This window comes from Macrotis lagotis, chromosome 1 (genome assembly GCF_037893015.1).
Source record: "Macrotis lagotis isolate mMagLag1 chromosome 1, bilby.v1.9.chrom.fasta, whole genome shotgun sequence".
NCBI lineage: Eukaryota > Metazoa > Chordata > Mammalia > Peramelemorphia > Peramelidae > Macrotis > Macrotis lagotis.
In genome coordinates this window covers 47,359,511-47,376,290 of record NC_133658.1, presented here as the reverse complement: position 1 = coordinate 47,376,290, position 16,780 = coordinate 47,359,511, and positions in this window count along the sequence as shown.

Below are 16,780 nucleotides of genomic sequence, written 5' to 3'. Positions count from 1 at the left end.
TGTAGACAATTGCAATTAGTGTACCTGAAGTAGTAACATTGCAAAGAGTACATCTTCCATGGCCCAGGCTGATATCTACTCCTATATAAATTGAGATCATGGATAGGCTCATTTGCAGGAGTTATATAAGCACAGGTAGATATACGGAGATTATACCCTATCCTTTAGAGACAAATTTATTTTTAAAGATCATAATAAAAAATATCCACTTCAATAAATATATACCTCTCTTTCTCACCATCTCTCCGTCCCTCCATCCCTCTGTCCCTCTGTCCCTTTGCCCCTTCATCCTTCTGTCTCTATCTCTCTGTCTGTCTGTCTCTGTCTCTCGGTCTGTCTCTGTCTCTCTCAATCTCTCTGTCTCTCTGTCTCTCTGTCTCTCTCTCTCTCTCTCTCTCTCTCTCTCCCTCTCTCCCTCTCCCTCTCTCTGTCTTTCTGTCACTGTCATCTGTCTGTCTCTGAAAAGTCAGTATTTCTCTGCCTGGATGAAGTATTTAAAAGTCAGATCTAAGTGACTAAGGCAGTATTTGAACCCAGTTCTTCCTGACTCCCAGGAAAGTTCTCTACTCACTATATCAGACTTTTTTCCCCAGACCAGGGTCATAGGGAAGCACCTATAGCACCATTGTTCAACTGGTGTCCATCCAGCTCCATAGCAGTTGGAGACCTGAAGCTCCCTGTGCTTCCATCTTCCCACTTTCACTCAATAGCATCTTTTTTATTCAAGAATGCATCCTGTTTACTTCTTCAAATCTTTTCCAGTAAGATGAGCACTATCCATCACTTTTGTTGACATAATAAATCTCATCTCCACCCAAATCTGTGATAAATATTTCTTGAGTGAATGAATTTCATGTCATTTCTGCTCTTCTGGTGTTGTGTGCATTTTCTGAGGCCTAAAATCAGGGAAATTGACCCAATCCACCAAAGATTCATTGTGCAATGACATTATAGAGAAGCAAAATGAAAGAGAAGCAATAGGACATAATGAATATAGAGCTCACCTTGAATGCAAGAAAACCAGGGTTCAAGAGCTGCCCCAGGTCAACATGACTGTATGACTGTGGACAGATTACACAATGCTTCAGTGTCCCCAAGCAGTTCAGTAAGACTATAAATTGCATACAGTTGTAGATCTCCAATCTGGGTAGAGAGCTTTCAATAATTCATAAATCAGTTACCTACTAGTATTTAGTAAGTTTTTTAAGAGGGGGGAGAAAAGAAAAGGAAGAGGGGGAAGAGAACATGTAAATAATTATATACAAATATGTGCAAGATAAACTGGAGGTAGAGACACTGGAATTAAGGAGGTCAGGGAAGGCTTTCTTGAAGAAGATGGTTTTTTTTTTTAACTGAAGCTTGGGGGAGCCAAGGTAGAGAAAGATGGAGAGAGAGGAAAGAAGGGAGGGAGAATTCCAGTTAGAAATAGAGAATCATTTTCCAAGGGTACTGTGGTTAGTCTCACTATGTGGTAGGATGGGTTTGGACAGGAAATCATAGGTTCAGACAAAGGGAAGAAAGAAAGAAAGAAAGAAAGAAAGAAAGAAAGAAAGAAAGAAAGAAAGAAAGAAAGAAAGAAAGAAAGAAAGAAAGAAAGAAAGAAAGAAAGAAAGAAAGAAAGAAAGAAAGAAAGAGAAAGGAAGGAAGGAAAGAAGGAAGGAAGGAAGAAAAAGAAAGATGCTAGGTTCAAATCCTACTTCAGATAGTTGCTAGCTTATCGATAACATCAAAACTATGTCATATGACCTTTCAGAGCCTCAGTTCCCTCATCTGTACAATAGAATGATGGAAGTCTAGCTCAGAGGCTTTTGTAAGGAAAGTATTTTTTAAAACCTTAAAGGGCTTTAGGAATTCCAGCTGTAATCACCACAAGGCTCTCCAGGATTTTTGGTTTACTTTCTACCAAGATTCATTGCTTTAAACTTTCTGGCCATGGCCTGGCCCCAGTCCAGGGTTAGTTGGTGGGGCACGCTGAAAATGAACCAGGCTCTTGATCGATGGAGCTCTGAGACAGTCTGTTTGATGTGAGCACAATCCCATCCTGGAGCCACAGAGCCACCTGGAAATGCTGGCCCCACCAGTGCTGTCTCTTGGGGCCTCGAGTCCATCAGACCCTGTTCAAAGGGCCAGGCCTTGTTGTGGCTTGCTGAGCACATTCCAGGTCTGCTTCCCAGGATTGAAATGAGATGTCACAGAGATTTCAGGAAGGTTTTTTTTTTTTTAATTGCTTACTGGGCCTTTTTTTTAAGTCATATACTTTGCCCCCATGAAGCTGACCATAGGAAATTCTGTAGAGAATTGAGGATTTCTTCCTTCGGCAACCTCTGTATTCCCTCTCCCACATCACACCGGCCATGGAGACTTGGAAAGCTGGTTGAGAAAAGACATCATCACTCCATGTGAACATCTCCCCTCATCCTTCTTCTACTCATAGTAAAAAGTTTAGAAAAAGACGTATGGTCTTAAAAGCAAACAAAAAACCTTGTCCCCTCTTTCTCCAGCCCAATGTTCAGCCCATTTCCAGGGCAGTGATATTTTGTTGGTCTTCCTCTTCTGTCTATAACATGGCCTCTTGGTCTTCCTCATTATTATTACCTTTCCTGATACTCTCCTCTGCCCCCTCATCAAGATTTATGTCACCACATTCATTAGGTGACACAATACTGTCAACAGAATCAGCAGCAGCAGCCGCCGCCTCATTATCTCTGTGGTTAACCCCTGCTTCCCCAACGTTGGTCCCTGTCAGAGATTTTAAATTCAAATTAAATTTTAATGCAGCAGCTTTGATGTTGGCGAGAACTGCCTAGTCAGGAGAGGGATGGGGATGAAGATTCTATTGTTGCCTCTCCTTCCCTTCTCCATCGCCCCTAGAAAGCACTTTTTCTCTGCAAGGATTGAAGTGTGGCGTTTTGATACAGTGATCTGTTTCCTTTCTTGGTTGGGAGAGTATTAAGAAACCTATATTTCACAAGTACAGATAATACTAGATTGTCTAAGGAATACAGCTTTAGGACCCAGATGTTATATGTGACCCTAGGGGACAAGGGATTCTGGCCTGTAAAATAATAGTAATCATAATTTATACTTAGAGACCAAATTAGTCATTTTAAAGACTTTTTTCTGTACAGGAGAAAATATGGACACCTTTTCTGGGTCTTAACCTGCATGTAATTCTTTCCCAAGGCCACAAAGATGGTTATTGTGTATGGGACATACAAAACCACATATCATTTGGATATTTGTTCATTGGGAAATTGAAATTAGACTACCATACCAAAGATTATAATTTCTTTGAAGACAGAAACAATGTCTTCTACCAAGTAAAAATGGTGCAACTGTAATCAAATTGATTTTCAGATTCAATTGCTAGAATCATTCATGATTTTATAAATATATCTCCTTGTCTATATTCCAGACAGTGTCCGTTGTAGTGATGAGTATCTAGTAGACACTTAATAAATACTACAGTGCATGATTGACTAATTTAGCTAAACATAACCTTTCTTTGTCTATATAAAACAATCATAGTACTGGATCCGCCCTTTTCAGACACTTAAGTTTGAATTGACCGACCAGTTTCCCAAAAATAAGATCCTTTGAAACAACTCTTTCAATACCAAAAGTATCTCAATCTTCAAAAATTCATTTAGTAAAGAAAACAATGTTTTCTCTTAGGATAAAAGGTGTAGAAACTAGTGGAGTCTGGTTGATTTGTTTCCTGCTGGATTACTCCAAAAGAGGAAGGTTGGAATGGAAGAATTTAGCTTAACTCCATGCTTATCTGACTGTTTCTACCTATGAGAACTATGTAAATAGGGTCAAATGCACTTTATCAGTTTGTTCTAAATATTTATAACAAACTAAATGTATGGCTGCAAAAGATCTCTATCCATCTGTGGCTGGGAGAATAAAAGGGTGTCTCCAAACATACAGCAGCTTTTGCCCTAAGAGTTTTCATGGTTCCACACAGAAATGCAAAGGGCTTCCCCATTATCCATGACAATTCCCCAATTCTCATGAGCATTTGGATAGAATAACCAATTTCCCTTTGTTTCCCAAAGTAATGTTGTCAAGAGGAATTTCCCTATCACACAACTAGACATACTTTCTCTGGAAAGTATTCAAATTAATTCAATTATTAATTATTAAATGCCTACTATGTGCCAGACAAGTATTTATTCGGTTTGGGGGATGTTTTTGTTTGTTTTTACAAAGCAATGGGGTTAACTGACTTTCCCAAGGTCATACAGCTAGGTACTAATTAAGTATCTGAGGCTGGATTTGAATTTAGGTCCTCCTGACTCCAGGGCTGGTGCTCTATCCACTGTGCCACCTAGCTGCCCCAAGACAAGTATTTATTAAGCACCTACTATATGTGCAGTGCTGATGGACATATAAAGACCAAAATTAAAACAAGGAAGCTCCCTCAAGCAGCTTCTATTCATCTGATGAAAAAGAGGGTTTTTGTTTTTTGAGAGAGAGGGAAAGGTAGTAAATTATTGGCCTTATTCCTTTCATTCATTGTGGAACAGGCTCAAAGGTACATGGGAGAGAACTCTACTAATGGTTCTAGTGGTTGGTAAATTTGTTATATTTTCCTGTGCTATCAAGTTGACTTGGGTACACTAACTGAATGTAATTTTCTAATTGTGCTCATCTATATTATATACACATTAGAGTTGCACAGCTTGTTCAAGGGTATATTTTCCGAGCAATACATAGAAATTCAGCTGTTTAGTGCTAATTTCCTTCAGAGTATGTATGGCAGGCCCATTAAGGGTCTATCAGCTTTCCTTCCTGGACTTTATTTCTATGATGTTCATAATTCAGTTGTACTGGTGCACTTACACATTATCATACAAGGTCTTGGCTTGTAGTGATTTTTTTTTAAAATGAGAGAGTTTGGACATTTTTATGCTTTTTTCAGTTATGTCTCTTAAAATGAAATTTCATAAGCATTTAACTGGTAATATAAACCAATTGTCTGTGTTATTTCCCAAACAGAATGTGGAAAGGTCAAGATACTAAGGTTTGGAAAAAATAATGGAGGCTAGTAATGAAAGGATCAGAACTGTAGTCCTCCGATAATAATATATGAACTGTGGTTTAACCACCAGAGCTTGTAGGAGGTTTCAAAGAACTGGATAGGGTGGCTATAGTCATGCAGTGGAAAGGGGTGAAAGGGTGGTTTCAACCATGCATCCAGTTTCCATGTTAGTAGAGGACTGGCAGCTACTGAGATCTAAGCAGTGAGAAAGAGCAAACAAACAACTTTAGCATCTGTTCCATTTTTGCATCCCTGACCCAATCTCCTCTATTGGACTCTGTATCCCTTCTCTTTTCCTCTCCTCCCTGTCAATTCATATCTATTCAATGAACTGGATTTGTGGAATTTCCAAATGGAATTTTCTACTTTGCAGTCCTGTGGTGCTGTTGAAAAGTCAGAAAGAATTTGAAAAACTATTAATAAGTCTCTGGAAGTTTGGAATATTTAATCAGAGAGAAAAATAAGTGGTCAGTCTTAGAACCAATGGAAAAGATCAAGCAGACATAAATCAAACCTGAAAACAATCCAAAAATCTTCTCTTAAATACGTTTCATCCTTCTCTTTAGCCAAACTTCTTCCTATAGCTTGAATGTACGTAGAGAGACAGATCTGACTTTCATCTCCTCTCATTTCCCCACTACCCATTCTTTGACACCAATGCTGATAGAGAATGAAAAAATAGCAAGGCAAATAAAGAAAAGAATACGAAGTTTCTGATATTCTGAAATAAAGAGGCAAAATAAACCCCCTGAAACATATAATCAGAAGAAAAGGTCTGACTTCAATACTCAAATATCTATGACTCTGACTTGGAATTTTAGCTAGTATCTCTCCCTCACCCCAAATCAGGCCTGGGTCTGTTTAGGGAAATCAAAGAGAATACGATATATGACACACCAGAAAAGGGTTCAATGACTTAGAGTTAAATAGTACAGAGAGCTGAACCTGAAATAAGAAAGATCCAAGTTCAAACCTTGATTCAGATACTTACTAGCTTTGTGACCCTCAGCAATTAGCTTAACCTTTCGGGTTGCTCTGAGGATCAAATGAAATCAATAAGATGTTAAGTGTTTTGCAAACTTATAAAAATACTACAAATTTATGCTAACTTACTACTGTTTTCTCTGAACAAAATAACTCTCTTCAAATTGTTTGAAGTGTATACAAATCAAAATTAATGCATTTTCCTAGCCTTGATTTTCCCTTTCCCTCTAGCTTTGCAAATGGCAGTGGAAATTTTCTTCCTGGGGAAAGGAACAAATATTCATTAAGCATCTACTATGTACCAGATTTCTATAAAATGAGGTGGAGAAGAAAATGGTAAACTCTTTTAGTATCTTTGCCAAGAAAACCTCAAAAGTTAGATTTGACTCAAACAAGAACATTTTCCAGGCACCAAGCAGAACTATCTTATTTAATCTTCACAAAAACTCTATTATGATCCTCATCTTACAACTGAGGAAACTGAGGCAGGTGGAGGTAAAGTGACTTGACCATGATTACCCAACTAGTATCTGACACCAAATATGAACTCAGATTTTCCTGACTCCAGAACCAATTGAATCACTTAGCTGCCTCCAATAGTTACCAGATAAGATTATCAGCTAAGAACTCCATTGAACTGGATTTAGGTAGAAGCCCAAGTCCTCTTTTGCTTAATGTTTAATAATAGGTTTTTGTGGTTATACTGAGCAAAGTAAGGAGGATTGGTAGCATCAAACATTCTTCTACTGACATAGGTAACATGGAGCTGTAGTTAAAAAAAAAAACTCTACAAATTACCATAACTGGAAAGTTCTGTACAGAATATTTGGAGTCCTCTGTCTATCCCTGAATTCAAAATGGATTAACTCTGGCAGTGTCTTATGGGTCAGGTATATAGGATCATTGAGGGCATTTTGGTAAAAACATTTTACTTTCAGTTATACTTCAGTAGTTCTCTGTTGGGTACAGAAAGCAAAGAGTTAAGAGTATCCCTTTAAGGTTGGCATACCTGTTTATCAGGTATTCATAACTCTTTGGGTAGCTGTGGATTAGAGAGAGAGGCTGAAGGGGGAAAAGCACAGATGTCATCCATATTGGGGACTTTGTAATCAACAAGCTGATGCTTTTCCCACCAACTCCATGTTGAGATCACTAATGTAAAAATTAGTGTTTTGTCTCCAGAATACAGGATTTACGTGCTCTGTAGCACATATCTCTAGAGAAGACAAGAATATAATCTCAGAACCAGCAAGAAGCCAATAAGCCACCATTTGGGAGAAAATTCAACTCAGAAAATTCTCTATTGGCTTTCCTTCCCCCAGCAGAAAGCAATTACACAAACGTACTCAGTCATGGGTCTTAGGCCCTTGCATCTCCCCATCCATTAGGCTGCTCCAAGATGACTTCTTAGCCAGATGGCGACAACAGCCACTCACTGGAACTAAGGCAATTGAAACTCTAGATAGATATAACCAGAAATGGAATGATATTTGGGGTTCAGAATGATGAAATTCTTTCTGATAAAAAACAGGAGAAGGGGAAGAAGAGTCAAGATGAATTGAACAGCATTGTGGGGTAACTTTGAAGAGGTAGTATGAACCCCTGGAAACTGGCTGTCTAATGGATGCTAAGGCACCTCCTAAAAATAATAGCATGACAGCTTTCTATAGGAAGATTATAGCTCTGCTCAGGCTGTTAAGAAGGTTTTGGTTTTTATTGTGGAAGTCATTCAGTCCCTATCAGGAAGTCAGGGTAGTTTCCACTCCCAAAAAGATTTCCTAGACTCCATTTCTTTAGACATGCATATTTTGTTATTTCTTATTTCTATCCCCTTCCCTTCCCCCTTTTTTAGTTTTGATTTTTTCCCTATCAAAATGATGTATTCTTTGTGTTTCTTCGAATGCTTGCCAGGGTTTATGATATATGTGTTCGGTTTCTCTTTCCCTCTTGTCAATCAGTGGGATGGATGTCATTCTCGATTGTCTTTTCAGAATGTATACAAAGTGGGGAGCATCATGGATGATGAAAGATCCTGGTCAGTCAGACTGTGATCCTGGCTGTAGATGAGAGAACTCTCTGAACGAACTCTTGGAAAAGGATTTCATTGTTTTCTCATTGTTATCAAGATGTAACTGGGACAAACTGCATACAGGAAGGAACTGGATTATTCTCATCTCACAATGGAGACCAAACAATTTGGGTTCCCAAAGATATTAGTAGGAACTATCGCTGATATTTCCAAAGAAGAGATGGGGCAGGATGCTTGCTTTGTGAGCCCTATGATCCTGTCTTTTTGTCCACCATTAAAAGCTAGAACTGTGACATACACACAGAACAAAGTTAGAAGTGTTTTAGAGTGCCAAGCAAAGTTGTACCTTGGCTTCAATCACCTAGACAGAGTATTTAGCCAGACATAGTCGTCATCTTCAGATTCTGACCTTCTTTCAAGAGCAACAGAGCCCTCAAAATATCCTGTTTCAAATAGGGTTGGGTCAGTGACCTGGTATAGCTATTCTCCTCTTTAGGACATGAGCTCTTATTTAACCTTTGTCTTCAGTTTCTTATTTTCTTTCTTTCTGAAGGAGTAGGGTTGATTCAGGACTTTAGGGACTTCGTGACATTAGTGTATCTGTTTAATGTAACTGGGAGTCATTATTAACAACATCCTAGATCATAAAAAAGGTATAACAAGGAGAGTTTTTTTTTCCCCTCTTCCCTTGAAGATAATAGCAGTCATGCTGGCAAAGAGAAGGGTAAAGGTTATGGAGCTGTTTGCTGATTGGTTGTTCCTACTCAGCATTGACATTTCTGCAGTTTCATCAGAAATTTTAAATAATCCATGTGAAAACAGAGGGTTATTTACTGAAGATATATACACTCTGTGTGTCTGTAATTCACTGAAAACATAATCTGGGGTCTTGGTGCCGCTTGTATGGGCAATTTTCCTGATGCCGACATTGTGACTATATACACACAGTCACACACTCACACACTCAAGAGATAACTTGATCAGCTTATGTGGGAAACTGAGTAAATCAGTGAAGCAATATAATAAGGGTTTGACAACACTAAGACTAAGGCAATAATTTTTTCTGCAAGGGAATATACCAGAAAGAAGTCACATCTAATTCAACAAGATCTGTTAGATTCATATAAATAAAGTATCTTAAAATGAAAATTAGAGCCCTTTGGGGAAAGATGAAAGGAATCTAGTCTGAGAAGTGCATCTTCAGGTAGTATAAAGAAAGAGAGGCAGGGGGTTTGGTACATTCTGTTTTGCCATTAAACCACTGACTGATCACAAAAGAATGGATCAGGAGAGAAAGCTCGAACCCCTGTATTCCTCTCAACAGCAATTTGGAAGAGTGAAGCAAGAAACATTGCATATTCCCTGAGTCCAATTTCTGTTTTTGGAAAGGTTGGCATAAGATTTCCCTGCTCCTTGTTTCAGATACACACTGGAGAAGGATTCATGGTAGCCTCTCAAACCTCTTGATTTACTTTATCAAACCAAAGCAGATAATACCTGGAATCAGGAGTCCTCCCCATACCTCATCCTCCATCCTCCCCACTGTTCCCAATCTGTAGGATGATAGAGAGGAAGATGTGGGCAGGAACAATTGGTTTCAAGTACTCTTGCTTGCCAAGACAGAAAGTATGGCTCAAACAGTGAGATTCAGACAAAATACAAAGGGAGGTTTTAACAGTCCATACCTGTCTACCCCATAGAGTTGGTTAAATCTCTCTGTCCTTTGTACAAAATAGGGGACTAGGGAAGAAAAGCAATAATATATATACAATCGAATGCATGAATCATAGTGGGTTCATTTTTACATTGATCAAGTTTGGATTGTCTCCAGCTATAGGAATATAGAGGACAAATACCTAAGCAGCATAATAAGCTCCAGTCTCAGATTTTAAAAAAAAAACTGAATTGTTATTTACTTCATCATAAGGTAACAGCTTTACTATGAATTTCATTTTTTTAATCATATATACCCCTAACATAGTCCTTATTTTGGGGGAAAAAACTTGTCTGTGAAGTTTTGTAACCCCGGTAGGATAGGGGCTAGGAGATGTCACATCTAATATGCATGATCCTGGGGAAAGTATTATGGACAACCAGCACCAGGAATATTCAGAAGGAATATTGTAATAGACTTTTCTTGAAATATATTTGCATATTTTTTTCTCTAAATCTGGGATTTCATCAGTATGGAGGAGCTCCCAGCATGGAGATTCAATTCTACCAATACAAATCATTAAGTCCTTTGTAATTTAGCCTTAGAGGTTAGTCTTGGATACTGAGAAGTTAAGTAACTTATCCATGGTCACACAGTCAAGACAATCCCAGTTCTCTCTGATTATTTAACTAGAATGACTTTGAGAGATCACTTAGTTTTCTGGGTCTCGTTTCTTCATCTGTAAAAACAAAAATATGATCTAAATAACTTACAAGGTCTCTTCCAACTCTAGGTATAGGTTGTTATGGTCCTCTAAGCATTAGGACACATTGATATTTCATTGTATCACTGAATGCATCAAATCCAGGAATTATGGAAACAATCCTGCTAAATTATATGCATTTCAAAATATAAAATAAATATATTTTATAAGAGTAATATCAATTCTAAAATATATGTACAAAGAAGGCTATAAATCCAAAGACTAGATGCTATTGAACTGAAGAGACTCTTGAAGAGACCCTTTTTTTGAGGGAGGAGGTGGCATTGTTTTGAGTTTTGGTGTTTTTTAACAATAATATAAAATATTTTTTAAAAAACGAAAACACCCCCCAAACAAAAACACCTACCTGCAGCTTTCTATCAATGATTTCCCAAGAGCCAGACATAACTCAGACATCCAGGGAAATAATAAAGGGTTTTATAAAAAGATATAAATACATATAAATACAAACCCACCTGCCTCGGTATATATTTCCCTGATGGATGTAGACAGTAGCAAAGGCTTCGGGTGTCAAAAATATACATTTTCCTCTCCTGTCATGCAAGGGCTTCCATAATGATAGGTTCTGAAATAGCCTCATAAAAGCAGAAGACACAGTTGAGTCAGACTCCTCTTTCCTAAAATCCTTTTCCCCTTACCCTGAGAACCTTGCACTTGGGAACCTAAAACACTGTATATTGAATGTTGAAGATTCATCTCAAAATCTGGTGAATTTCTTACTTTGGATTTTTTAATCCATTTTTTTTTATATTTAACAAAGTATTGAGGTTCTTCCACTCTTGGGTACTAATGTTCATCTTAGAACTATTGTCTCTTTTGATTACACAAAACCCCAATCCCTTAATCTTTTTAAGTAGCTACCCTTTTCTCATCTCCTGCTAAACATTACCTCATGGAGAATCAATATCCTAATCCTAAGCGTACTCCTGATTCAGGGTTGATGGGTAAATAGTGAATTTTAGGCTTCTATCCACTCAGTCTAGTCCTCCATGTTTCTCCAGAGCTAGAAAAGGGAGATTTTGCTCCCTTCATCTCAAATAAACTTAACTTCCCCAGAAGCAGTGAGATCTGAGGGCCCTGATGAGATAATGACAATTTGTAATAGTCTTCAATACTCCTCAGGGATCTCCTGGGGATAGAGGAGTATTCTTTCTAAATATAAATCTCAACCCTCCCTTGGCAACTCATGCTCAGACAGGTTCTCCCACAGATCCAAAATGCCAGCACTCTTCACTAGGTGAAGATTGTATGTGAACTTTAAATAGATTGAATAGGTAGGGGTGTAGGGGGAGAGAGAGAGAGAGAGAGAGAGAGAGAGAGAGAGAGAGAGAGAGAGAGAGAGAGAGATCCAATATAATTAGTTTTCTTATAATTTTATAGGCTTCATCAAATAAAAAGGTCCATGACACAAAAAAAGATTAAGAATATCTGTCTCCATTCTTTCTATATCTTATAATAATAGCTAATATTTAGTAAATGTTTTCAAAGTTCTAAGCACTATGATAAGTATTTTACAGTTATCTCATTTTATTTTCACATATCAAAGGTTATGAACAGGCAGTTTCCAGATGAAATTAAAACTATATATAGAAATATAAAAAATTTTCCAAATCATTATTGATTAGAGAAATGCAGATTAAAACAACTATGAAGTACTTCTGCATACCTATCAGATTGAATAAGGTAACAAAAAAGGAAAGCGATCAATGTTGGAGAGAGATGCAGGAAAATTGTGACTTTAATGCACTGTTGTTGGAGTTGTGAACTGATTCAACCATTCTGGAACACAATCTGAAACTATGCCCAAAGAGCAATAAAACTGATCATACCCTTTGACCCATCAATACCAATGCTTGACCTATATCCAAAAGAAATCATAAAAAACCAGGAAAAATGTCACATCTTCAAAATATTTAGCAGCTCTTTGGAAATTGAAGGGATACCCATCAATTGGGGAATGGTTGAACAAGTTATTGTATATATGAATTTTATGGAATACTATTGTTCTATAAGAAACCATGATTGGGCGAACTTTAGAGAAGCATGGAAAGAATTACATGAACTGATGCTGAGTGAAGGAAGAAGAACCAAGAGAACATTGTACACCTTAACAACAACATTGTAAGATGATCACAAATCCTCTCAGCAGTTTAGAAAAAAAGATAAAATAAAAATTTTAAAAGTTAACATTTATCAAATGTTTATTAAATTCTAAGATGGTGATACATACTTTACAGTTATCTCATTTGATTTTCAATAGGGCTACTGTTTTTATTTCCATTACATAGATTAGGAAACTGAGTCAGACAAGAGTTAAATGGCTTGCCCAGGATCACTCAGACAGTTTACAAGGCTAGATTTGAACTCAGGTCTTCTTGATTCCAGGCCTAGTACTCTAAGTACTTTGCCATCATCCATATTCTTACTACATAGTTGGACTACTTCCTTTAAGTAATCCTGTTTATAGCCTTAAAAAGAGGGGAAAGTGAGTTGGCATACCTGAGACCTAATAGACACACACACACACACACACACACAAAATCAGAGTAATTTCTAAATGAGATGACTGAAAATCAGGTATCAAATCTTAAAGAGAAGGAACCTCTAACTTCATTTGTGCTGCGATGTTATGGGAGTGTGTGTTTGTAGAGAACCCTAGAGGTAGATGCTTGGTTGATATAACCCAAGGTTTCCCAGGGAGTTATTTGTTGGGCCCAACCTGCCCAAGCACAGGACAGCAGTCAATTAAAAAAAAATGCCTTTGGGATTCATGTCTAGATTATCAGTTTCCTTGATGGCCCAGCCTTATACTTTTCCATATCTTCAATAGTGTCTGGTACAATAGTCCACTGTGTAGGAGATGTAGGAGATACTCAGTAAATGTGTGTCAATTAATGAATTTTGGACATACCACTAAACTAGAAGTAGAGAGACTAGATCTTAACAGATGTCTCCCATTTATCATCTGCCAGCTAGGTATTGTAATAGATAGAATCCTGAAATCAGGAAGACCTGAGTTCAAATCCACCTCAGATACTTATTAGCTATGATCCTGGGCAAGTCACTTAACTCTGTCTCAACTGTAAAATGAGGATAATAATAGTACTTACATCACAGAGTTGGTCTGAGGAGCAACGAAATATTTGTAAATTTATTCTAATACAAAGTAAGCATTTTAATAAATATTATTTCCTTCCCTCCATCAGCTTTCTGATTTTAATTGACTCACATATAAAAGGAAAATTAATACCTGACTGAAATTGTGGAAGATGACCAGATTAATTCCAGATTTCACTCAAAGATCTAAAATCTATGATTCTATGTAGCTTACATACTGTTATTTAACTAGCTTGTTTGTGCATGTGTCTTATATTCTCAATTAGAGTGTAAGCTCTTTGAAGGCTGGGACCATGGTTTGTATTTCTCTTTATTTTTCATAGCACATAACAGAGTGTTCTATTGATAATAGGTGCCTAGTAAATATTCCTTAATTTGATTTTTATCTGTAACATGTAAACCCTGAGAAAATTATGTGATAGATCTTAATTTCTAGAATAGGTTTCTATGCTCTCTTGAAAGATTTTCAGTGGGATTTGGACCGAGGTCAGGGCCAGCCCTAGGCAAAACTGAAGTAGATGAAATAAGTATTTGATATCGCTAGGTCCCTCACTGGGTGCCCTTTCTCATCCTCGTCTTGATGGCACTGCTTCTACCAACCCTTCAGGTGCAAAATCTTATCCGATCTTTCTTCACACCAAGTTGTACTTGACTAATGAAAGCTTAATCTTTGAACTTTACCAAGGTTTTTGCCATTTTACAAAGACTGAAGCCTTAAACTAAAAAGATGAACCCCAGGTGGAAGAACTGTAATGGCTAAAGAAGGATTCAGGCGAGGTTGAGAAGCTTTCCATCATCTCTAAAAGAATTCAACAAACAACAAACCTTAAGTGATGACTGAAATCCCACTAGCTCTTTCACCTATGAATTAGGTCAACCTTGACTGACATTATGTTCTAGATGTATGACAATTTATCACCTATAAAGTCTCTCATGGAAAATCTCTGTCCTATTAAGGGATACGGTAAGATGAAGGGAGAATTTGAAAATTTTAGAGGAGGGAATGGCCAATAGAGGAAAAGTCTCATTTGCCTTATTGTTATAATGTAAAGCACACTGGGCTTAGATTCAAGAGATCTGGATTCAAATTCTGAATCCAATATTTATTGGTTGTGTGATCAAAAAACAAGTACCTTTACTTCTCTGTCTCAGTTACTTCTTCAATAAAATGAGATTATTTTTCCTGCAAATAGCTACCTTGAAGGGTCGATCATATGAGGAAAGCGTATTGTGAATTGTCATCAAATATTACTATTACCTCTCCCCATCAATAATACAGCAGAATTGAAAACAACTTTATACTTGGAGTCAGAAGACTAGGTTCAAGTCTTGAATCCATTGTATAAATATGGAAAATCTTTCTCTTCTTTAAAATAGGACTTAGAAATATTTCACCGTCAACGTTAAAGGTTTGTTTTGAGGAAAATACTTGGCAAACTGACAAGTTCTCTACCAATGAAAAATGACTCAGACATGGTCCAATCTGGGTCATAGCCACTGTTAGCTGGGGTACTTTGAGCTTGTAGTTCTGTTTTTGGGGGAGCAAGCAGAATTAATCTAAACTCCTTTCTATAAGAAACCCTTGAAGATAACAAAGTAGTAAACATGTTCCTTGTAAGTCTTCTCCTCTCTGGACTAAACATCTCTACTACCTTCATCCAATACCTCCATGTTGAGTTTTCTGCTCTACCTACAATCCTCTTTTTTTTCTCTTCATGGATATGTTCCACTTGTGTATGTGTGTTTCTGTGCTTTTGTGTGAGTTTCTCCATTCTAAAATATATTACCTAAAAATCAACACCATATTCCAGATATGATCTGACCAAGGCAGATGACATTTGGATAAGAGTCTTCTATTAAAAACTAATGACTTTTTAGACCGTCATAACACACCCACCACTGAGTTAACCATGTTGCTCCTCTGTTAATAGAAACTTTGTGGCTCTCACTTGCTTCTAGGATAAAATATAAACCATGTAGCCTAGTATTTAAAACCTCCACAATCTGATTTGAACCTGTTTCTAGGTTTCTTTTATATGACTCTCCTTCAGTATGATATATTCTACACAATATTCCAGCCAAACTGGTCCACTAGCTATTCCCTGAACTTAGCATTCCATATCATATCTTAATATCTTTGAATAAATTATCCTCCATACCAGGAGTATAGGAATGCCAGCTCAGAAGTCAATTAGAAAACTATTGGTCTTTACCGAGCAAGCTCCCCAGTCATGCTTGGCCAGAGATTGGTTCCCCACAGACTTTCATGAGGTGAACAAAAACTAGGCAGAGATTATCTTCTCATCCTCCAAGATTGACCTACATGAGCCAGCTGCTTCTCCCCCTGCCCCATTTATATGGAATACTCAACAGGAACTACAGAGAGGTCAGCCATGGAGTCCAGAAAACCAACTATCTCTTCCAAAGTTTAGTGCAAAAGAAAAGAAGCTTGAGGGCACTAGCTAGGTAGAAAGACCCTACTCTATGGCCTGAGAACCCTAGAACCTGAGGCAAAGAGCATCCTGCTAGAGATAAATGCCTTTTAGCCAAGACATTGTAGAGAGGATCAAATAGGCCACTAGGAAAGGTAAGAGAAAGTCAAGAAACAGATTTTATCCAAAGGTAAATGATGCTGGATTTATAGTGGGAGGCAAGAAGGACTGCTTTTTCTCAAAGAGATCCCTTAAAAAAGCCCCTGGATTTTAAACTGAAAAAGATTTGGAGAGATAGCCCTACAGCTAGACCCTTCAGATAAAACCAAAATCTAGAAACAGTTTATAAGCATTTATTAAATGTCTCCTGTGGTGCTAAGCTCTGGGGGATAAAAAAAAAGGCGCTCACAGTGCAATGAGGGGGAAAGCATGCAAATAACTATTTACAATCAAGCTATAGACAAGATAAATAGCACAGGGACTAGAGGACTAGACTGACTACTCTCCTTGAGACCAAATCTATCCTTGCTAGCTACGTGATCTTAGTCAAGTCGCTTAATCCTGTTTGCCTCAGTTTCCTCATCAGTAAAATGAGCTGGAAAAATAAAAAACAAGAAAAACCCTAAATGGGATCAAGGAGAATCTGACATGACCGAACAACAGAGAAGAAAAATTTAGATAATCAACAGAGGGAAGACAATAAGATTAGAGAGGGTGAAAAAGTTCTTTGTAA